The sequence below is a fragment of the Engraulis encrasicolus genome, chromosome 21 (assembly GCF_034702125.1).
Source record: "Engraulis encrasicolus isolate BLACKSEA-1 chromosome 21, IST_EnEncr_1.0, whole genome shotgun sequence".
In the NCBI taxonomy this organism is placed as follows: Eukaryota; Metazoa; Chordata; class Actinopteri; order Clupeiformes; family Engraulidae; genus Engraulis; species Engraulis encrasicolus.
The window spans coordinates 4,565,250-4,590,010 of record NC_085877.1 but is presented as its reverse complement, the minus strand read 5'-3'; the positions used below and the strand labels follow the sequence as shown (position 1 = coordinate 4,590,010).

The 24,761-nt window shown below is 42.9% G+C and overlaps 1 protein-coding gene across 5 annotated transcripts in view; it reads right to left on the bottom strand.

Annotated features, from left to right (window-relative positions):
* Positions 1-24,761, bottom strand: part of LOC134437752 (multiple C2 and transmembrane domain-containing protein 1-like) — a 232,122-nt gene that overhangs the window by 206,009 nt on the left and 1,352 nt on the right. The window lies entirely within an intron of this gene.

The window sequence follows — 24,761 nt, the reverse complement described above, 5'->3', positions numbered from 1 at the left end:
TATTATTCCAGTTGGGGCCTACTGTGGCCAACCTACTAACTGGGAATGGGACACAAGCTCAAGCTTGATCCGCCTGTAGCTGGACGCCTGATGAGGGTGTGTAATGTTCAAAGGCCAAAGATCCACATGAGCCAGAGGAACATGACTGACGATGTATCCTAAATTCAAATTCATCAAGTTTTCTCTCATCAACGTTGCTGAATGTATCTGAAAAGGGACCCTAAACAACACCCACAACCTAAATCTGAATTTACCACCCCTCATTCACCTTGTTTTCTATATGCCAGCACACACATCCTGTGTTTTTTTTAAACTATTGAAAACATGTACTGGTAAAAATAAGCCACCACTGCCTGCATACTGTTGGCTAGCACAATAATACAGATTGGAATTATTACTCCCAAAACTCCCAACAACCAAATAAATGTTTTAATGGAGATAAATAAAACAGGTTGTGATAAATTGTTTCATTTATTTTTTTATTCTTTCTAAGTATTTTCAGTCCTTTTCACTCCTCTCCAGTCCTATGGCATGAGAGGCAGCGAGACAAAGAATTGCAGAGGAGTACATACAGCAGGGGGAGGTATGAGGCATTAGCAGGGACACATAACTGCACAGACCTATGGGGCAAAAGCCCAGGGGCCCAAGAGTCAAGGGGGCCCCAAAGCTCTATGTTTGCATTCTCATACAGCATTAAAATCATACTTTTAACAGACGTATGATGTTCATTACAGTATGTCTTAGAGTTCGATCAAATCTTACAGTTTCTTTTGTCTCAGACATGTACACATCAGCTGTTTTAAAGCATGTCACACTTCAACATCCATGTGACCCTCTGATGAAGACGGAAGCCTCACCGTCGAAACATGACAGGTAAAAGATAAAAAAAACATTTACATGTCTGAAACAAAAGAAACTGTAAGATTCGACATACTTTTAACAACTGTATTTTCACATTATCTCAGGGGAAAATACCACCCAAAACCTCCCAAGAACATGGACTCTCACACTCGGCCATTAAACCCTGAATTGTTTTGTAAACTAGCAACACCTGTCTGAGGGGGGACCTTTCTTCTTGTCTGGCCCAGGGCTCCATGGAATCATAGCCCGTCCCTGGGCATGAGTCACATCATGTGTGAAAAAGCTGCAAAGCTTTTCCTGCCACCCTTCTCACAGCTCTGTCTTCACGGAGAAAAAAAAAACATATGACAATGTGTGACTGCGTGGCATGTGTCATAACTCCTCCACTCTTTCACTCTAGGCCTCCACTGACCAACTCAATTACTCTCAGTCTCTCCTGTCCATGCACTCTGGCGCACTGTAAGCATATAACCATCTCTGACAGGGTCCACCGTTGGGGTTTACATAAAAGTCTCATCACTCTAAACAACTTCTTCGCTTTCTTTCGTGGCTACAATCACACAGAGGATATCACACTTGCAGCCAGTGGCATAAAAAAGTGTGACAAGCTTGTGAAACATATCAAGAATAAAAGTTGCTATGTCTACGTCATAAACCAAACAATGAAGCACCCCTCTGTCTAGAGTTAGCAACAAAACTTTTTATACTGTACTCACCTTCTTGTTTTCTGAGTATCTGATGGCGCTCATGATTCCACTGCTATCGCTACTCATCACAGAACAAGTTTCAGTCTTTTTTTTCATTTCATTGTCATTTCATTCAAAAGCATGTCGTCAACTATTATGATAAGACAGCGATAAGAACAGAGACCCTGCAGAGTTGGCCGAGACCTCCGGCTCTGGCTGCAGCGTTGTGTGTGTGCATGCACCTGCTGCTCTTCAGCTGTGGGCGGGGGCTCACTGACCACAACACACTCATCTCACATCTCACTCCTCTCACACGGCCCCAGGGACGGATTAGGATTCCATGGGCCTCTGGGGCAGACAACAAGAAAGACCCCCCTCACTGGGTGCTGCTAGTATTAATAGTAATAAAGTTACTGTACTCTACTACTCAAAATGGTTGTAGGCCCGGTGTAAGAGTATGTTGTCAGGAGAAGTCTATGTTGTCATTTCCCCCCAGGAAATGTGAAAATACAGATGTAAATACAGTTAAAAGTGTGAATGTAACGCAATATGACTCATGGGCCCCTAGGCCTGGGCCCAGTAGGCCCATGCAATCTGTCCCTGCATGGCCCCCAACCACCACTCAAGCCCCCTTCCCCATGTATGTGGTTCAACACATATCAACGGCCTAATGCACAGTAGTATCTGCTTGTAAATTTTGTCATCTGACAAAGACAGATAGATGAACATGTAGAATGCAATGAAAATGACCACCATGCAAGCCCCCTCCACATATGCATGTGATCTACTGTAGCACACATCAACGGCCTAACGCACAGAAACACTGTTGTAAAGACTATCTGTCGGTCTAACGTGCAGTGGATCTTGCATAAACGTAGGTGTCAGTCATAAAATGCAACGAAAACAACTACAACACAAGCCCTCTCCACCTATGAGATTATTTAGCACACATCGATGTTCTAATGCACAGCAATATTTACATGATTTACATTTTGCCAGTTTAATGTGGGTCATGTATACAGAAGTGTCAATTATAGACTGTAATGACAATAACCACCACACTAGCCCTCTTCACCCATCTTTAGCACATCATCAATGGCCTAATGCACAGCAATATCTACTTGTACGTAAATACTTTTATCCCTGAGCCTATTTTGGATCATTCAAATACAAAGATGTCATAGAGTGCAATGAAAACAACAACCATACCTCTCCACCTGTTTGCATCCTTAGCACACATCAATGGCCGCACAGTAATATCTAAATGCTGAATTATCTCTTAGTCTAAAATGGATCATGTTTATATAGAGATGCCATTGACTGCAATGAAAACACCTAAATGTCCATTTAGTAAGCCATCATTAACATGAAGCTGACTAACCAGTGATGGTCCCTGCTATTGACCCAGCCATCACTTATCAAACTGCCCCTATAATAACCTTGGTGATTCCAGACCATACTGCCTCTTGACCTCTGCAGAGTGATTCAGAGAGAGAGATTCAGCCTCTAATTGACTACAACTGCACACGTGTTTCTACTGACCGTGCTGTTGCTTTTGTGCAGTTTCTCAGTGCACTAACCTCTTACCCATGGAGATATTGTGACCACTCTCCATCACAGACAGAGTTGTATGAAGTAGAAGTAGAAGTAGAAGTACTCTCACAAACACTGAAACACTCCACAATTGATACATGTTCACCTACAAGGCCTGTGCTGGCACTGTGCGTTCTCATTATTTCAGAGTTACTTCTCTAACATGTGAAAAAGCATCTCACTCGCAGTAATGTCCTGTAATGGGAAGCAAAAGTGAATTACACAAAAATTAGAAAGACACAACCACACGCTTGCCCTTGCTGACAAGAGCTTAGGCAAGTTTACACTACATGACAAAACTCCCAAATCTGTGCTTGGCATTGGGTTGTGAGAGCACAACTCACCCTCTTATCTGCCCCACAGGCAAGACCTTTGAATAACCCCATTAAACAAAATGACAGTTATCTCTCACACTCGCACCCATTACCACAAACTCCATCAGTTGCCTCTACGGTCGTCATTAGAGAACTTTGAGAGGCATGAGAGCATACATCACACTACAGAGTGACAGCAGAGGAGGAAGTGGGCCAAGTCTAGGTGACAGTGTTTGCAACATGGCATCATACAAGTGAGTCAGATAACTTTGCATGCTTCACACACTTTACCGAAAGGTTTAGGGTTAGGCATGGTTTTGGTCAGGACCCAGCAGAGCATCTTTTGCGTTTAGCAACAGAAAGTCCATGAGGGGACCACGACTTAACTTGCAAAGGCGTCACACCTCCACGCGGAATGCACTGGCGTGAAATAAATATACCTTTACATGATCCCAGTCTGATTTCACAAACTCACAGCTCTACATTACAGATTTAAAAAAATTCTCCTGGATCACCTCAACAAAAGGCTGCTGTATCTTCGACCTGGCAACTCCGTGACAATGGGTTTGTGTGGGATCTTTCTATGACAAGCAACCTGTCTGGGCAAACTACATCTGTAGAGAATCTAGAATTGCTTTGAGGTGTAAGAGACACCCCTACCATCACGGTTCACTGTCACATCATCGCTTTGACCGTATGTGTCCGTCAGATTCTCCACACTGCATTTACTACTTTAATTGTGAATGTTATAGTGAAATACCACATAAGGTTGAAACATTGTTCTGCCATGGATTAAAAAGACATCCTGTTATAAATGTGTTGTTAGCAGAATGGCAATAACCAAGTTGTTAAGTATTACAAAAGGAACTTTGTAATGTCATAGCAGTTCTTTTTTTCAACTTCTATAACATTATTTCACTGTTGGATTATGAGGCAACATGACATGAATGCTAGCAGCTATAGAAGAATTTCGAGTGTGTGAAATTGGTGTCCTTCATGAGGTCACAGTAGACCACTTGACGATGAAATGGTCATAGTGACACTGTTGTTTTGACTTCAGCTGAGGAGGGAGGGTATTTTTAGACCAGTGTAGGGTTACAAAGACTTCAACAGGCCTCATATACAACAATGACTTTTAAACTAAGCTCAGCTATTCAAATGACAAAAGCATGCATCTTAGCAAATGTGTGTGAGAGGTAGACAGCTCTCAGCTCTGACACATGCCACTGTAGAGACACCTTACACTGACAGACAAGGAGAGTGTCCATCAAGCTCACCAAATCCAACACCAAAATACCTAGTCTGAATACCAGGATAAAGTTGTCATTTGGAGGATTTGAAACTTTCCGTACTTGAGTCATATGAAAGGATGTACCAGAGATGACAATTTAATAAAACCTCACTCCCACTGGCAGCTAACATGAGTCAGTCATACCTATTGGAGCTCAAGATAACACCCTCTAAAGCCATTTTTATAACTTACTTGAGGATGGAACTACCTCAGATCAACTTCCTCACAATAGAACTGCGCTGAGCACAGCCAACCGTCTCAAATGAGCCATAACCTTGTAAACAGAGTACCCAGCATGCACCCCTTCTGTTGGATACAGAGCCTCACAGGCCAATTAAGATTCCATCAGCCGCTCTGCTTCTAAATATAACTGTGGAAGAGAGAACAGCACAGAATCCAAATGTTGAGCAAAAACATCTGATGCATGATGGCTCACATAACACATTAAAGGGACACTGTGCAGGAAATGGTCAAAAAAGGTACTGCAACTACGCTGCTCATTAAAACTAGGCTCCCTATTGCCAAATTTGATCTTTAAATGAAAGTTTACTAAGTAATAAACAAATATTTTCTAGTACAGTTCAATTATAGTCATTTTTGCAGCTAAAAATGGCTATTTTAGGAAATTCAAAATGGCGGACCATGGAGAAGATCCCCCTTTTCATGTATGAAAAGCGCAATTTTTCCAGTCATAATGAATACTTTGAATTTGATGGTGGTGGTAAGTATTCATGAAAAAGGTAACATTAGTGAGTGGGCAGCATGAATTCTGGAAATTAACAACTAAAAATCTCACACAGTGTCCCTTTAAGAGTTAATTTAAGGCCCTTGTGGCACATGAAGACTAAGTTATTAAGATAGTGTGTCAGACGTGGAAAGCAGGGAGTTCGAAACATATGATATGACACACAGTCACAGTTGGGTGATGCGTCGGGCAGTAGCAGGGAGCCTTCACTCCTCCAAATATGGCACGCGTGATTCATCAAGATTCGGCTGCTGCGAATGGATCAGAAACGAAAGCTGAGGCAAGGGGCCGATTGAACACACCAGCGGTTTTCAAAGTGGAGGCCAGGTACCACCGGTGGGCCGCAAAGGGGTGCTAGGCGGTCCACGGAAAATTGGAAGAAAAAGGACAGCAAAAAAAAAATAAACAATAAAAAAAATACTGTCCACCAAAATAAAATAAAATAAACAATATTAGTTACAGCCTTATAATAATCTATCGCATCTCTGAACATTACCACCTTTATCGTTATTTTTCATATCCTAATGGGGCACTGAAACACTGACTATGGGGTGCACAGGGAAAAAATCGTATGGTACGGCCCATGTAAGGGTGGCCTTGGCTGGAATCCACCGGTACATGGGGGGTCTTGTCATGGTAAAGTTTGGGAAACCCTGGAACACACAGCAACAAACACGCCGGCAACTTTGAACGTTATATAAATATGAGCGAGCTCTGTAGATCTGTTCTGGTTCATCATCTCGACCTTTAAACAAAGCACGGCATGAAATCTCTATCTATAGACTCCTCAAATATGTCGTTCTTCTCTCTATTTATAAGTCCCTCTTCCTTACCTTCTATTATGCTGCACAAGTTCCCATATTTCATCAATGCCATGCCAACATCGAAAGAAGGTGTGAATGGTATTTTAAGCAAAAAGTAATGTTTCAGGAGCACACAGCACACAGTACACAGTTTGAGCCCAGCTAAAGTGTAAGCAACACAAATGAAAACTAAATGTGCTGCAAGCACGATCAACATGCGTATCTTAGTTGAATACCAGGGTAACCACAAAACTTTCTAGGCACTGCGCCTGAAAGCATTAATATAACTCATTAATCCTGAGATATATAAAGACAAAATACTAGATTTTGGGGATGCAGGTTTAGTGAAATCTTGATAAATTCAAATAGCTTATAGCGTAAGTGTTTGTGGAGTAGCCATTGTAAGCCCTTGAGGTGTTCAACAGCACTCTGCGGTAACTGTTTTCTCATACATCCCACTCAAAATCAGAAGGTTTTCCCCAATTACCAATCACAATTGCAATAGTGTGCTTTATTTAAGCAAGTTAGCCGACACACCAGGACCGAGAGAAACCACCTTATTGGAGAAAGAAAATCCATACTGTGGCTTTATACGGTATATGGAATAACTTAAGTCTCCCCCTGGGCTTATGCAGTCATTTGCAAGCGTTGGCAGCAACAGGGAAGAAACCATAACAACAGGCCAGATATTTTCTTTATGCTGGATCTGGAGTTCACCCAAAATATCACTGGGCCAGGGTGGTAAGCCCGAAAAGAATGCCAGTGATTTCTCAGCCCATAAAACGGAAGTGGTATGAATAACCCTGACAAGACGCTGAAATGGCACTTCAGTCATTTACAACCCCGCATGCCACTCACAAGGTTCAAAGCAGTACTGCTAATTCCAGTTGGATTTCATTTTAGTGGATGGTATATTCTCCTGTGCGTATGGTACCATTTTTACAAGGCTTGGATGCATAACACACTAACTCCTACTGTGCTGCGAGAGGTAGAAACTGCTTTGATTGTGGATTTCATGAGAAGTGAATAAATAGAGCACACCTATAGCCTGGGGTAGCTTTTATTAGTTTGAACTCACAGGCCACAACATCAGTCGGACCGATGACGGAAAAAGCATTCGTTTTGCATAAGTTCCCATACACAGCTTTAGCCACCAGTGATTGTAAGTGCATGTATGTCTGCTCTTTGAAAATTCCAAAGGAATGATTAATGAAACTGTCACGGTTTTGCCTTAGACAGTTCATACTCAATAAGAAAAGGAAATAGAACTGTGTGCCTAGCCTACTCATATTCTGATGGCTTACCTCTCTTTTTATAGTGTGCAGAGAGAGAGAGAGAGAGAGAGAGAGAGAGAGAGAGAGAGAGAGAGAGAGAGAGAGAGAGAGAGAGAGCGCTGTCGTACGCATTCCTATTTGGCTAATGCTCTTGTCAGTTAAGCAGAGTGGGCTGAAGTGATTTATGATTCTTCAACACTGTTCTATGGTCCTCAAATACGACCCTGACTGACTGATATCCCTGCGTGTGCAGAATTACCACTTGCCCATGCTACGTAAGTCTGCCAAAAACACATCCTGTAGTACCTGATATCATCTGAATATGAATGCTAATGATGAAGCATGGAATCCAAAACATCATACAGAATGCTAATACTAAAACATGTGAGTCAAAATGTCAACCATTCTATACAGTATGTTATCAATATATAAATCTATATATGGGTTGTGCATAATGTTACAATGATTCAGTTTTTTTACCAAAACCATTGTACAGTACTCTCTGTGACTAACGCTTTGTAAAGGCTGGAAAGTGCTTCCTGTTTTCTTTTTAGACATTTTGTTCCCTTCATTTTTGGGGTGGGGTGGGTGCAGTTGAAATGTGTCACTGGAAACACAGTCAAAAAAAAGTCTGTCATTGCATCTCAGATAATGGTTTGTGTCAACACCTGCCATAGGTGCTTAGCTGGGCCAGCATATACTGTATGTCCATGTGAAGGTGAAAATTGCTTCGGCCATGGCAGTATGTGTGTGCGATCTGATTCCTCACATCAGAACATGAAATGCACAGATATGAAACCTGCCTTCAAACACACAATCCAGTAGTCCAAATTGTCAAATCATGCAATTCTGATCTGTGCAATACGTACTATATGATTTCTTTTTTCAAAGAAAATATCATCTACTTGCTGGAAAAGTTGTGCCATTTACAATCAGCTGATTTAACCCATTTTAGCCTGGAGACATACGCTGCATTCAGGCTCTTGAGATTTGAGGGGTTTTTTATTCCAAATGTGGCTATCTTAGAATTAACAACACATTCTAATGCAAAACTTATTTCATGTTTGTATGTGCTTCGGAGGCTGAGATATCTAGCATGTAATAGGCAGAGGGCACCCTTTCCCAAAAAGGGCTACAATGGGGTAGTGAATCTTTGGAATAATTGTGTCATCATCAGGTGCCAAAGAAGTAAACTTCAGCTGCCCAACGTTCTCCTACTCTGACACGTTTTCACAATCTTTTTGGTAAATAACATGAAAATACAACTATTGCCCCATGCCCTCCTTAGTGTCGTTCCATTGCCCTCTCTGTTATTCTAGTGTGTTGTGTGGAGTGTGTTATTTACCCACCAAATCAAAAGGCCGTGACACGAGATGGACATGATGGGCTCCCTGGCTGAGCAGATTCATAGCTTTGGTTGCGGCCTGGAAGAGGCTGAGAGCGAGGGCAGTGGCGGGTTGATGCTGCTCTGGAAGTGTTCCAGAGAAGCCCTAAAAGCAATCTTCTCCCCCATAAGCACCAATAGACACACATACACAGACGCAGGCGGACACACACACACACGCGCGCACACACAATAACAGACGCACACATGAACGCAAGTAAGTATGCTGGCATGCGGGCGAGCATACACGCACACATACATACACATGTACACACACTCTCTTCCACGCACACACACAGGAAAAGACAGAGTGAAAACAGCAAACACACCACCACCAATTCACTGAAGAACAGGAATCAATCAGGCAGAGAGAGAGAGAGAGAGAGAGAAAGAGAGAGAGAGAGAGAGAGAGAGAGAGAGAGAGAGAGAGAGAGAGAGAGAGAGAGAGAGAGAGAGAGAGAAACAATTACTGCTCCCACTGGTCCACATGTGCATTTTCATTCAGAGTGGAACACTGCCTCACAGTGGGGGCCTTTTATCTTTTCTCCTCAGTGTGGCTTCTCCACACCCACAATGCATTGCTTCAACACCACTAGTCTCAGCGCGCTGTCTAAGGATTGATCTCCCCATGACGGCTTCATAAATAATAAAAATTTACTCAGTCCGGGGCTAACACGTTCACAGGCGTCTCATTGGCCTAGTTTATACACGCAGTAGGCCCATTCCTCCACGCCACTTCCTGGATAATTCAGATGTGGCGATGCTTTTGTGCCTACATGTAGTGTATAGGGGATGGATGTGGTTGCGGTGTGGGTTGATGGTGGCCTCTCAGCAAGCACAAGCATAGCCTGTGATGAATCTAGAGCATCTACTGTAAGTAGGAGCAGATTTTGGCCACTAGAATTAGAAACAATAACCTGATTCTGCCTATATGGAAACGCTGGGCCATGAAGGGTACAGAAACTTTATTGGCCTTTTTTTAACAAACTTGCCCCTTTATAAAACAAGGTCAACACATCACGTGCAAGCCCCAGTTTCCGACCAACCTGGCAGCCGTCATAGTGGTGTACATTGTCCCTGCACACAAATATTAGTAAGATGACAGACAATTCATGTACATAATTTACCCCCCTTTTATCCGTATATAATGTATCATCCTTTCACACCAATATACAGTGCTGTACAGGACTACCATGACATGTCACACAGATGGCGGCTTGTAATATCAGAGGAGAGGATTTAAAAAAAATCTCAGCTGTGACAAGTTCTGCAGCACGTGTGTGAAGCCTGCAAGGCTAATGATCTCACAGCTGGCCTCATGACCCCTGACAAAGTGGAATTATGGGTAAAGGAATCGTGACTGGTTCAGGGGTAATGAATGTAACGGCTACGAGCAACAGAAGCCCACTGTTAGGTAATGTGTTGTGCCCTCCGTCGACAGTTTTACTCATTTTAATATTCAACGAGAGTAGTCGCATACCTCCAAGCGCCAGGCTATCAGACCACATTAAAACACAATCATCATCAGGGCTAAGTAAACTCTCTGGAAGTGTTTTGGCGTATAACCCGTGACTGCTCTGTTCAAACAGACAGACAGACAGAACAGACAGACGTCATGCTTCGCCCCGGAAAACGGGCAGAGCGTATCCGAGCACTCACACTCCATTTCACACTCCTCTCACTTTGTCATGAATGTCCTTGAGAGATATCGGGCGCCAGTCATTTCTCCAAACCCCTGTCATTTCCTCTGTCCTCACTGTCAACTTGGGCAAAGTCACATTTATATATTTTTATATATATGTATACATTTATATGACATTCATCTCATATTGAAAATACAAATACCAATCAACACTTGTCATACCAACTTAGAAAAAAAAACATTTCCTCGTCTGCAACAAGGCTTAATGTAATTTCCAGAAACGGTATATCATGATTGTAGTTTGAATATTATATTAATGTCCAATTTGAATCTGTGCCAAGTCGACAACAAAGACAGAGGACAGATGACCGAGGAAAAGGAGGCGAGGAGTACAGCAGACAAACAATTTCATCCTGAGCCCCTGTGCTTCATTTCCAACACACCCAGAAGGTGGCACCAAACTCATTCGCACAAAAAGAGCCATGTCACACACTGGTGACATCCAGACACCACAAACCTCAGCTGGCCACTGCCGGAACGTGCCAGACAGACAGACAGACAGATGAGACATAGACAGTCAGTCAGAAGCAGCCTGTGTCAATGACAGTAAGTGGCTGTTAAATATACCATGTTAACTGTTGCCTGTCATTTGATACAGCCATGCAGTCAGCTCGATAGCATGACAACATACAGTGCATACAGCTCAAATTCATTACACAAGGTCAAAGTGGCAAGTCATCAGCCGAGAGCACCCATTGGGGGGGGGGGGGGGATGGTTAGTTGCTGGTTGGTTTATTGGGAAACGACGTGCATGAAGTATACAGTGATTCGTGCAGAACAAGTACGTACTGACAAGATGATAGAGGAGAGTGTAAATTATTTCACGGTATCAGGGCTTATATGGAAGTCTATATGGACAAGATATTAAGTAATTGAAGTCTCACAGTGAAAGGACAGGGGGAGTTGCAGATTAATTATGTATGTCTTCTAATATGTTCTCATGCACATGTGCAATCACTTATTCAGTAGTTCAACTCTCTCCCTCTTTTGCTCTCATTCCGGCTCTCATTCCGGCTATGAGTCACATTCACAGTGAACAGTCAAATTACATATATAAAAACAGACGTATGGATGCACACACACATACAAACACCCAAAAATAGCTTCACGACATACAACAGTGTATTCACTTCACTGAAACAAACAGCTATACTCAAATGCATACACAGACGCAAACGTACATACACTCAAAACACACACACGCACAAACTCAATATTAAGTTATTCAAAACTCAAAGGGAAGTGGTTGAGGACAGGAGACGAATTAAAGATCTTACGTAAATACTATATACTATGTGCTTAATTATAGACGTATGCAATCACTTATTCAGTAGTTTCATCTCCTCCTTCTTTAGCTCGCGTTCCCACTATGCCTGACGTAAACGGAGACATGAATAGTCAAATTAAATATACAGTACACAGTCAGGCATGTGCACACACATAAAAACAGCCAATAATAGCCTTACAACATACAAAATGTCTTCGCTTTACTGAAACTAACAGTTAGACAAACACACGCACGCACGCACGCACGCACACACACATACACACACACACACACACACACACACACACACACACACACACACACACACACACACACATACACAACTGTGTCTTAATAAGCACAACTGCAACACCATCAACATATATTCGGAGGTCACTGCCAGGCATGCACTGAGACCCTCATTTGAGTCAGATTAAATATCTCATGACACGCTGCGCACCACCCTCCTCTGGCACCCTGGCACTCTGAGGGCACAGAGAGCATTCTCTTCACCCTGTAGCAGCACCTCTCCTCTCCTCTCCTCTCCTCTCTCTATCCTCCTCCTATCCTCTCCTCTCCTCTCCTCTCCTCTCCTCTCTCTATACTCCTCCTCTCCTCTCCTCCTTATCTTCCTCCTCTCCTCTCCTCTCCTCTCCTCTCCTCTCTCTATCCTCCTCCTATCCTCTCCTCTCCTCTCCTCTCTCTTCTCCGATTCTGTCTTCTGTACTCCTTTTTTTTCTCCTTCACTTCTCCTCTCCTCTCCTCTCATTATCTTCCCTCCTCTCCTCTCTATCCTTCTCATCTCCTTTTCTCACCTCCCTCTCTTCTCCTATCCTGTCTTCTACTCTCCTCTTCTATCTCCTTCTCTTTTCCTCTCCTCTCTCCTTCTCCTCTCTCTCCTCCTCTCCGCAGGCTATAATTGCAGGTTATCATACCCCTGCAGCTTGCCTCACAATCCCATCCAGACATGAGGTGTGGTGGTGTCAACTCAGAGGGGAAAACTACAATATAGGTTATTCTAAAACACACACATGCACGCACACACATATGTGTGCATGCACGCGCGCGCACACGCACACGCACACACACACACACACACACAAACACACATGCACACACACATACACGTACACATACACGTACACACATACACACGACATACGTAGTCGTGACAAAATAGAGGGAAACATAGACAGTATTAGCCTCACACACACACACACACACACACACACACACACACACACACACACACACACACACACACACACACACACACACACACACGCACGCACACGCACACAAACTTTGAGTGAATCAGCTGGAGTTAACCAAGTTTAATGGGCCCAGGGCCAAAATATACAGTACGCAATCAAAGTGATCTCAAGCGGCGAATGAAACACACATGATGTCACGATTAGTGAGGTGAAAGGATTCATCAGTGAGTCGGTCGGGCAGACAGCAGTGAAGTGATGACAGTGATAATGACGGAGATATTTTGCTTGCATGGAGGAGCTTATGTAATGAACTGAACGTGATGAAGTGTGATGTTTTCAAGTTGCTGCCAACAGTGGGAGTTACAGAACAACTCTACACTACAGCACAGCCCCTTGTTTAAAAATGCATGAAACCTACAAGTAGTATTGCTAGGTAGTATAACTGCAATGTCGCTGTAGTGAATGCAGTTATTTGGACATTTGAACACAGCAAACTGCAACAATATCATTGCAATGCAAAAAGTACAAAAAGTAATGCATGAAAGATGAAACATAGTATTACTAGAAAATAGTGTCGCTGCAGTGAAAGATTTTGACAACACAACAAACTGCAACAATATTCATTGCAATGCAATAAGTACAAAAAAGTGAAGCATGAAACATTACTGCAATATACTGAAGTATAACTGCAGTGTCGCTGCAGCGTATGCAAAGATTTGGACATTTGAACACTGCAAGCTGTAACAATACTCATTGCAATGCAAAAAGTACTATTTCACAAGGGGCTAAGTATAAACTTTAACAATCCCCCACAGACGTCAAGTCACACAAATAAAACACACAAGCAGCACTGGGTCTGGGCACAAAACCACTAATTTGATGTGAAAGTGAAGAATGTTACTGTTTACATGGTTTGACTGGAACACATGAAGAGCTTGGAAGGCAGTCTCGCTACACTGAAGAAATACACAACACAAATATCTCTCTCTCACGCACAGAAAGCTTATTAAAGACAGCCTGGCTGCCAGCCTCGAAGCTGTACTGAGTCATCTGTCCAGACCACTGCACTCAACTTTAGCAGCAAGATGCCTTCAAGGATCCAAGTAGTACAAGATGCCTGCATGGGCAGTATCCGACTGTAGTGCCCTACACAGGCAAAGTGCAGTAACTACTGTACGCCAACATTGAAACTGAGAAAAAGGAATTCAAAGTATTGGTATTAGGTAGGACCTTGTAGTCTACAAATTCAACACAGCAATATCCCTAAAACGGCACAGATTTGGACCATAATGCTCTATCAGAAGATGAAGGAGGTGTAATGAAGACAACTTTCAGTCTAAACCCACATTTCAGAAAATATGGAGTTACTTCACTTTGCCTTTGTAGGGCAGTTAGTGTTCATACTAGCGCCACAGAACACCGGCTTCATGATCGACAGTCCATCATGCCGTGGCGGCGCGACATTTGCCTGTGAGTTATGAGCTGCGGCCTCTTCCGTCCGGAGTGGGGCCATAACGTCTGTCTTGTGCATGCTCTCTCTCTCTCCCCACCCCTCCCCACGCCAAGCCACGCCAGGCTCTGAATCATATCTAGCCCATATGCAAACGCCCCAGCCCTCGTTTGCCTCTGCCAAATGAGATTTCACACTGAGCCGAGCGTGTCTATGCCCCAGTGCCAACACAACACAGCAAAGCACAGCATAGTATAGCCAGCCCCATAGCCATTTAAATAGAGAGCTTTATGGCTCTCATGCTCAATGACAGGCCTTCTTATATAGTATACTGTATACACGCTATATGGCGTACACACAGTACATGTTACAGTGTTAATTCATTGACTTTTAAGTCATAGTCTTGTCCTAACTCCACGAGCGTTGAATTAACCATTGACTGTAGAGTTGACTGTGTACGGTCTACTATAGCCGGTGCCTGTTTTCTCTTTCTCTTTCTCTTTGGGATCGTCTAAAGAGTGTAATTTTGCCATCTTTCCCCATGGGCTGCTACAGATCAATGAGATCACAAATGAGGACATTACTTTTGATGTCAGTGAACCTGGGAGAAAAAATCTAAGTGGAATATCAAAGACAGGGACTTAATAAATCAAATCACTCAAGGGAACAGTTAGTACCACTTTCTACAGGAAGATAAAAAGAGAGTGCACTGATCTGTTTTCCAATGGCTCCATGGACAGACGCTTGCTCCAAAAAGAAGACACACTGGGTGCAATGTGTCCTGGCTAGTATTAAAATGTTGCCATTTTGGACACTTGATCATACGACACAGTGGATTTTTTTACAACGGCAACTTGGATGAAAATATGCAGCTTAAAATGTTCACAAATGTTAAAATCTTACTCCTAAACTAGAGTTTCTCAACAGGGGCTCTACAGCCGCCCAGGGGGTGTTGGGGGTCCTAGGGGGACGTTGAGAAGAATATCTCTGAGAGGGGGTGGTGCTTGGTTGCTATTGGGGGGCATTAGTCTACTTTATTTTTTAATAGGGGGGCGTTGATAGACTTATATATATATTATGATGAGGTCACATTAGCATTTGGTAGGCTTATGATGAGGCCCAGACGAGTATTTATTCAAAAAAGGTTGGAAAGCACTATCCCAAACAATGAATTCAAAAAGATGTCCCACGCAACCTTGCATCATCCACTTTTGCTTGTGTGGCCTCACATTTTGCTGATGCCCCGCCTCCGTGGAGAAACCAATTAAATTTCCCTGCTGTCAGCCTAGCCAAAACAATTTTTGGAAGACTATTCTTCATTAACCATCCTGTTTGAAAATGAGAAAATGACTTTACACTTGAGCTTTTACGAGATATTGAAATATAATGCTGTTGTTAGTGATGTCATCAAGACGTATTACTTCCTGGTACGAGGACACAAGCACAAGTGGAGGACGCAAGGTCGCATATTGGAACGCACCCAGTATATAGGACTGAGAGTCAGCATAGTCTATGATGGAGACCCAGAGATGGGAGAGCCAGAGACGAGCCTCATTCCATGCTGCATGCAGTGAGAGTGGCTAATGCTGTTAGCTCCGTAATGAATAGTCCCATCCCCAGCTGCACCCAGCTGCACCAGACGTACAGCCTGTCGTTACTCACTTCCAGATCAATAAGGAGACTCCTATAAGTAATTATGCACCGCAAAACAGCCAGAAATGAATATATATACCGCTAGGCAATGGATGGGTTCCCTTCACAGCTGTGTAGGGGAACCTGATGAATCATGCCTGAAATATTATGTCTCATGCATACTGTAGGAAAGGATTTCCCTACATGCCATGGGGCAGAACAACAACAAAACAACATCAGGAGAAGACCTGTGACCTGCGCAGGTAGTAGTAGTAGGAGGAGGAGAGTACACTATCTACAGTATAATATCAAAATATTGCAAAATATAGGCTACTGTATCACAATGTTACAACAAATTCACAATATCGCTGTATAGTAAAACCTGACTAGGCAGGATCAAAAGTGCTTATTTCAGCATTCATGTCTCTATGCACAGTATTGCTGGTGATATCCTTATTGCATTGCATAATATTATTAAGCAGCGCTACACATTTTCCTGATATCAAGCACCCCTTGTCGTTGTCCTGCCAACATTTGAGTGCATCATCCTACGTACTACCTGAACAAAAAAGTGAAGGCTTGAAATATATGATATATGAAACATAATCAATGAAAAGGAGCCATTCTGTGCTGAAGCACTGAAACGAAGACTCTTTGATCACGCCCTCTACGACCCTTGTTCATTCATAAATCACCTTCTCTCGCTCTCTTCCAGTTCTCATTCCATTATGCGCACGGGGAGCTTTTTTTCCCCGTAACGAATGCACCGCACTAAACCTGACACGTACAATTTAAAGCAATATCCTTCAGCACGGGAGGACATAAAAGCTGCACTTACACCTTACAATAGCATTGAGCTGCAAATGCAGAAGCATCCTAATTAGGAACTGTTCTAGCTCTATGGCCACTCACGGTGTACCTATTGGGTAAATGTTTATTGACCATCTGCGTGGCCTTTGTGCTGCGGTGTGTCCTTTTTCGAAGGGGCCCTTCAAGCCACACGCGAACAAAACCAGACATCAGGCAGCGTCTTCCATTACAGAATGTGTCCAGTAATGAAATGAAGTACAGCTCTTTTATTCGCCTGCCAAAATACAGAACAGAACTCTCCTCTGTCTCCTTTTTTTGCCAAATTCATGGTAATGAAAATCAAAAGCCATGAAACAAGTTCTAACCACTCAGCATCCATTCCCAGAAACCATTTTTCACTCTCTGTTCCGATTGGGGGCTGCCATTCGCCAAAAAGCTTTCTTTATTCATTTACTGTCCAGCTTTATTTTTTCTAAAGCTGAACTGAGCTAGTAATGAGGCATTACAAAGGCACATGGCTGACTCGGACTCCAGATCAGCCGTTGGGACGAGCCATGATAATTTCATTAATTATTCAATTATTGCAGCTCAGGGTGCATTTGGCTCCACTGTGTCCATTAATTCAATTGAAGGCTTTATTATTAATGCTTTAAACTGCATCAATATATTCAATGCCATTCAACTGGTCTTAATTTGTTTATTGCATCCCGATTGGTCATGGCTCCATTCCATGGTTGAATTCATACAATTCCTGATTTAACTCAAGACTTGAAGGGATTTCAGATTGAAATGACTGCATTTGATGGTGACTGCTGCACTCTTACCTTCTCATCACATAAGGTGCAAGGGCTATCAATATTTCTTTCCTAGAGTCTATCCATAGAAAAGATCAATAACTTGTAATAGTGAGATCACACATTGCTTATTTTCCCAAAGTAGAAGGACAAATCGCAGGTCAGTCTCATTTCATCAAGGGCAAGTTTTTCTTTCATGCCCCGAAAAGCAGTGTGTACTTGATATCAGTAATAAGAAAAAAACAGTCCCCAGGCCTCCAGGCCTCCAGGCCTCAATGTCACAGTGTTCTGCTTCTCTCCCTGTCAAGCAGACAGTGGCATATTACTCAGCACATCTCCATGAAAGCACACGAGGAAACAAACAGCCTCGGGAGAGAAAAAAAAAACAGACAACGCTGAAGCCTGTGATACATGACAGACACTCTCTTCCTTCTTGTGAACTCGGGAAGACAGTCAACTCCCTGTGCCATCCCTTGGGCACACTGCATTTCAAAGGCTGTGGTGGTTCTTGAATGGTGTAAGCATACGGTCATTGATTCGGAAATAGCAGCCATTACATGAGTGCAGTGGAAAACAAAAACAAAAACACAACAACTAACCTGGACCCTGTTTCTCGACAGCATCATTGATAACCACTTAGCAACTTAGTAGGTTGCCTATATGGGAAATTGCACTGCAACCAACTAAGTTGCTGATGTAGTTATCCTTGGCAAGGACATCTCAGCTCATGAGCAGGTGAACGTGAGAGTGAGTAGCCAATCAGAGGAGGGGTGAAGTGGCCCACAGTATGGCCCACTGTGTGGAGCAGTGTGGTCTGTCACTGCACTGTAAATGTGTTAATTCAACACTTAGAGAGTATGGACAACTACAAGGCTGTTCAATTAAACTCTCAATGAGTTTGACTTAAAAAGTAAGAGTATGTACATTTGTAGTATCTTATTTCCAGAATGTATGCTGTCCATTCACAAATGTCACCTATTTCATGAATCTTTACCACCTCACCATCCATTTTTAAGAATTCAAAGTGTACACTTCCTATATGAATAGGTGGTGTATGATAGTGTTGATTTCCCTCTGCAAAAATGTACTGTGCGGAGCTTGGACAGCAAAGCGTGCCAGGACACCAGGGAGGCAGGATTCATGAAGTCAGGGCTAAATCAGGGCAAGGGACACAGAAAATACAGGAAATAACGAACCAGAAGCAGAGCAGGAAATCATTGACCATCCTCAAGAGGGTAAAGCCAAAACACACCCCATGGCAATGAAGAAGAAAGGGGATAGCAGACTGACAAGATGGCACAATGCTGCCTGATGTATTGTCAGATAAACTCCTTCAATCACTCTGCCTTTGCTGGTGAAGACCTGTGCTCTGGAGGCCACCAACCTTGGCCAGCCAGCACCACTTGAAGCCTCGCAGAGGGCCCCAGTATGGCTAAAAGGCCCATCTATCATGTCAGTGAGGGCGGCCATCGCTGCACAAGATTTCTCCTGCTACCTGAAAAGGTGCCACTGACATTAAAGTAACAAAAAATCATTTTTGTAGTACTGTCACTAGGGCTGTAACGATACACTCACAATTCGGTTCGTATCACGATCTTTGACTTACGGTTCGATACACCGCATGATTTTTTCAATGTCTTTTTTTTTTCCCAAAAAACTATTAATAACGACTATATATTTATAAGTAGAACATGTTACAAGTGGCTACTATGTATTCAAAAAACTGTTAAAACATGATAATGATGATGATGATTTGAAACTTGATGACATCATCATATCATCATCATATCATCATCACATCAAACTATGTGGTTGTTTTTTGGACTGAAGGGTAGAACTTTGAAAAAGTGTATCACGACACTGCCTTCTTGCATCGCCATACACATACAGTATGGTGGCTCAGTGTATCACGATTTCTCAATTCGATACAACATTGTTGCAGCTCTAATTGTCACACACTTCAAGGGACTCATGACATACCCATAGGTCATCTGCTCCCTCTTCTCAACAACAATACGTGATCTTACTATTCAGTAATGAATGTGCACTCCGGCAAGTGCTCATTTTATAGTTCAACAGTTAAATAATACCGTGCCTTTGGAAGTCACTTCCACCCCCACACAGCCCGACAATTTGCTATTATAACATTGATTGGAAGCCAGCGCTGTTAAGGCAGAGGAGAGCAGTGAACAGAAGAAAAACAGTCATCACCACCACATCAGAACCAAACTCTTTCGACACCCTGTAACAAGCAGCTCAAATATATTTATAGAGAGAAATGCCAGAAAGCTAACAAAGGCCTACCGAAGGAAAGAAAAACATCTCCACAACAACCTCAGAACCTGTATGGAAACAACCAGCCTGAAATGCATTTATTGAGATAAATGCCAGACAACCAACGAGGCCTACAGTACTGTTAGGGGAGAAAGGAAAAGAGGAAAAGAGTCATTCGTGAGAACAGCTACCATATGAACCAAAGAAAAGCAAAGCCACAAAATCAGAACCAAATGTACTCACTACCTGTCTGCAGGAGCAATCCGCCTGAATGCATTTATTTAGAGAAACACCAGATGCCCAACCGGGTCTAGAGTAGAGTAACATGAGCTGAGAGACTCTACATCTCACACAGAGTGTCTCTTATGAGAGCAACTACAGTATAAAACAGAGAATAACAAAACTGTCATCATCATCATCACAACATCCGAACAAGAGAAACAGCAGATAGCCAACCAGGTCTACTACAGGACTGCAAGTGGAGAAACTCTAGACCAGTCCTCAACCTTTTTTGAACAAATGCCCCCTTGCCTCATTACAAGCCTCCCAACGCCCCCCTTGACTTCATCATACAGTAAGACTGACAATGCCCCCCTTAGTATTACAAAAAGAAATGGACTAATGACCCCCAATAAGTAGCTGTCAGCTGTATGCTTCTCACCCCCCCCCCCAAGAGCTCTCCAACGCCCCCTGGGGGGCTGTACCGCCCCCGTTGAGAAACACTAGTCTAGACCAACAATTCCCAATGACATAAAGGCTTAGAATGTACACAAGACAATAAAGCTTGAGAAACTCTGGCCTAGACGACTCCACCAGGAGAGAAGCATGAGAGATTGCATGCAGTGTAACAGGCTCCCCTTGGCTCCCAGCATGAGGGATTGCCTGTGAATGATTCTGCTGCTCGATTTCAATCTAGCCTTTAATATTTTACATGAGAGATGGTGGCAGAGACTGAGTTGAATGAAGAGAGTAAGAAGAGAGAGGGAATAGACACAGGGAAGGGATTGAATTATGAATCCCACCCCACCTAAAGAGAGATGACTTACTTTGTACGCCTCGCCCCACTGGACGGATGCCCTGCTTTCAGCATCACTGTCTTTCACACCTCAAGTGGTCCAGATGTCACCTTTTTAAGTCAAACACGTGGCACCGGTTTTATCAGGTCAAGGCAAACTTCCAGGCTCTTCACTGTTCCCTTCACTGGTGTAAAACCAGGACAAAATAGACAAAAACAGCTTTTACCCAGCGGCCATTGCTGCACTAAATTATACTACCAAAGCATAGCTTTATACCTACAAGTGCTTTTCTAATCTTCTTATTTCAATTATTCATTGCTTCAAGAAACAATGAATGCTCGATTCATCCTACTTGTTACAATGAAAACTAAAATACATTCTATTCAATATTCTATAATGTTCTTACATTGCAGTGGAGAGCTCCAATAGCTTGGGCGGCCTGGATGTTTTTTATTACTAACAAACACCTCCTCAGTGCCTGCAATAAAAGCATGGGATGCAATACCAAGTTGAAGCAGCAATTGGAGAATATGGTAATGGTCGGGAGCAAAGCAACAGAACGTAAACAAAGAAGATAGATTTCACAACAGGTTAGTGAGTGAGCTGAAAGCATGCAAAAAAACCTCCATTATATAGCAAAGACACTTCATCCTTCAAATATGTTTAAAAGTAGAACAAACGAAAGGACATAACCATATGTAATTTGGGACATTTCTGCATTTCTATCAGTCATGCCATCACACTGTACTGTAATTAACAATTTGAGAGGAACTCATTCACAGCCCACTGACACACTTCAAAGCACTGCTTGGAAAGCTGGAAATATGACTTGGCAAAAGCCTAGATCCTTAATAGCTCCTGTGCAATTCTCCCTGAAAGTGCCCCCACTTCATTTTTTGAGTGTGGGGGGAATATGGGCTGTTCTTCCAAACCTCAGAGAGCCATTAACAGAAGTGATTTTCCTAAGTCATGTCTGTGCGCTGGGTTACCTCCAGCCGCGAATCAATAAATACTTTCACGGATGTTTTATGGTGTCAGTATTACTACTACTAGACCCAACGGATAGTGCTGTAGCACCACAGCGCAAACACTGCATGAAAAAAAGCAACTAATAATTATACAGACTTAGCAAATATTTAAACTCCTAAGAGGTCATGCAAATGAATTCATGCGTAGGAATGTGTGAAGTCGTGCATAAAGTCATGCATAATTTCAGACCGATGTGCTATAAATATGGGAAGCGTATTAAATGAAGTAAAAGTTTGAGTTGAGTTTAAGTAGAACTGTCATTATGAAAAGTATCACATACCTGTATGTATAACATAAAATAAGACCCAACTGTTACTGTTTACACAAACACCACCTCAAATCAACTAAAGTAAGGTTTTGCCAATATTTACAGTAAACTGTTTCTACTTTTAACAGGTTGGAAGTCGTACTATGGGAATACCAAAGCAAGGTACTGTAGGCCTAATGGGAACTGCATTGAATAGCCTAATTCTAAAATGAAATCCTTTATCAAAGATATCATATGACATAATATGAAGACAGCCCCAGCAGCTTATTTAGCAGTGGTTCAATAAGAGTACAGTATCAGCATATGCCCAGAATATAATGTGCTGCTATTTATCACACTAGTGTAGTATGGACTCCTGTCATTCATCTGATAAACCAGTATAATTCACCAAAATCACTCTGTAGTGATAAAAAATCCCACCACACCATGCATCTTTATGTAACACACTTCCACACTCACTCACTCTCTCTCTCACTCACTCACTCACTCACTCTCTCTGTGCATTTGTGTGTAGGGCACATGGACAGCAGTAGACCAACCGTTCACTTAAGGTCAGATTAGACTTCAGCAACTGCGAGCGTGAGAAGTCGCGTGGGAGTGGCCACGAACCAATTTTGTATTCATGCATCTGCGAGCTCTGCGAGGTCCGAGGTCTCGTTGCCAGCCACATTTGAAATTGCGCGATTAGGCTACTTTCACTACATTGTAAGCACTGCGGTCATTATTAAGCAATGTTGCTTTCTATCCCGGTTAGCTAGGTATTTTCACACAAATTGCAAAGGCAATGCAGTGGTATCATTATTTGACATACCCAGTCTGTTTTCACGAGCAGAAAATGCAAGCATATAAAGACAGTTGATTCTGCCAATGTGTGTTTACATTCGGTGGAGGAACGGTAGTAAAACCGCAGGCATTGTGCCACGAGTGTTCAACTGATGCATTGTTTGTTACTTAGCTTCGTGTATTTACACACATTTACACACAAGGCATTAATAAAGTTTTTAACAGAATACAGCTCTGCTCTCGCAAACTACTGGCATTGCGCTGCCACAAGAACAGAACAAGGAAGTAGCGAGACGACCAATCATAGTGCCTTTTTGTCTGCGTACTCCGCGTCCGTCCGACGGATAGTTAGAATTTTTTCGAGGCGCTAGACGACGGGCGCAGAGCCTCTGAGAGGGGGGCGTGGACTCGCATAGACAGAAAACGGACGGACGCAGATTCTATGCGAGCGAAGCATAAATCTAGCTTTATCCTGACGCAAGCACACAGGAAAGGCAATTTGTTCTTCCTTTCATGTCCAGGAAATGCAGCATGCAATCGAATGTCAAGGCTCACTAGACAACGCTGACGTCTGACGTCTGTCCTGAGCGTGGCACTGGCCTTCTCTTCATTCCCCTAATGTGGAGGGTCCAAATTAGATGCGGACTTGGATTGCAAGCCACTGACCCCTCCGGTAAAAGCTGCTTCCCTAAGCACTGCCTCTGAGCATTTTGGTCATGGTCCATTCAGACACAGACTGTTGTCAGCCCATATGTTTTCATTTCAAAGCTACACCTAGACACAGAAATGGAACATTAGACACGGAAGTAGTGAGAGCAACATGTACCGTACATGAGGAGTTGGTATGGCTGTTGAGTATCCCACAGACCTCTTTAACAGCTATGCAAGAATTACAACCCTGAACATAATGACAGCTGTTGATACTCCTATTCACATCTGTCTTGCAATATTGTCTTGCAATGTAGGTTATATTATGTGGGCCTATTGCCTATTGATGCACTGTATATTAGGCTGTGTGATCTTGTATTATGTGTGAGCAGGGCTGCTGACAGCCTTGACTGGACCCCAGACAAAATCAGCTTTCAGTACATACAATGTAATGACAACCAAATTCTGGGCCCCTCCTCTCCCTGGGCCCGGGACAACTGACCCCTTTGACCCCCCATGTGTCGACTTCCCTGTGTGTAAGTAGCTGGACAGTGTCTAGGAGACACTTTCATTTCCTTTGGGATAATAACGGAACTCAAGGCCACTCCACTATTATGCAACAGACAATACATAAGACTAATAACCCTATATCCCATACGTTAATGACGTTTATAGATGTCGAGAAAAAAATAAGCAAAGCAAATAAATGCAAATCAGATGAGGACCACATTTCAACTCTGAGGACCACATTTTAACCATACAATTTTGACCGGACAGAGGTTGGAGGACAGTGGGTCCTCAGTCAGTGTTCTACAGCTTTTACGCATGGCAATCGCCAGCATCCCCCAGGTCAGCAGTAGCAGCATCTAGGGCCGTCCATGGGCTCTGTGACGACGTGGAGGCTAGATTATACTATGTAGCTT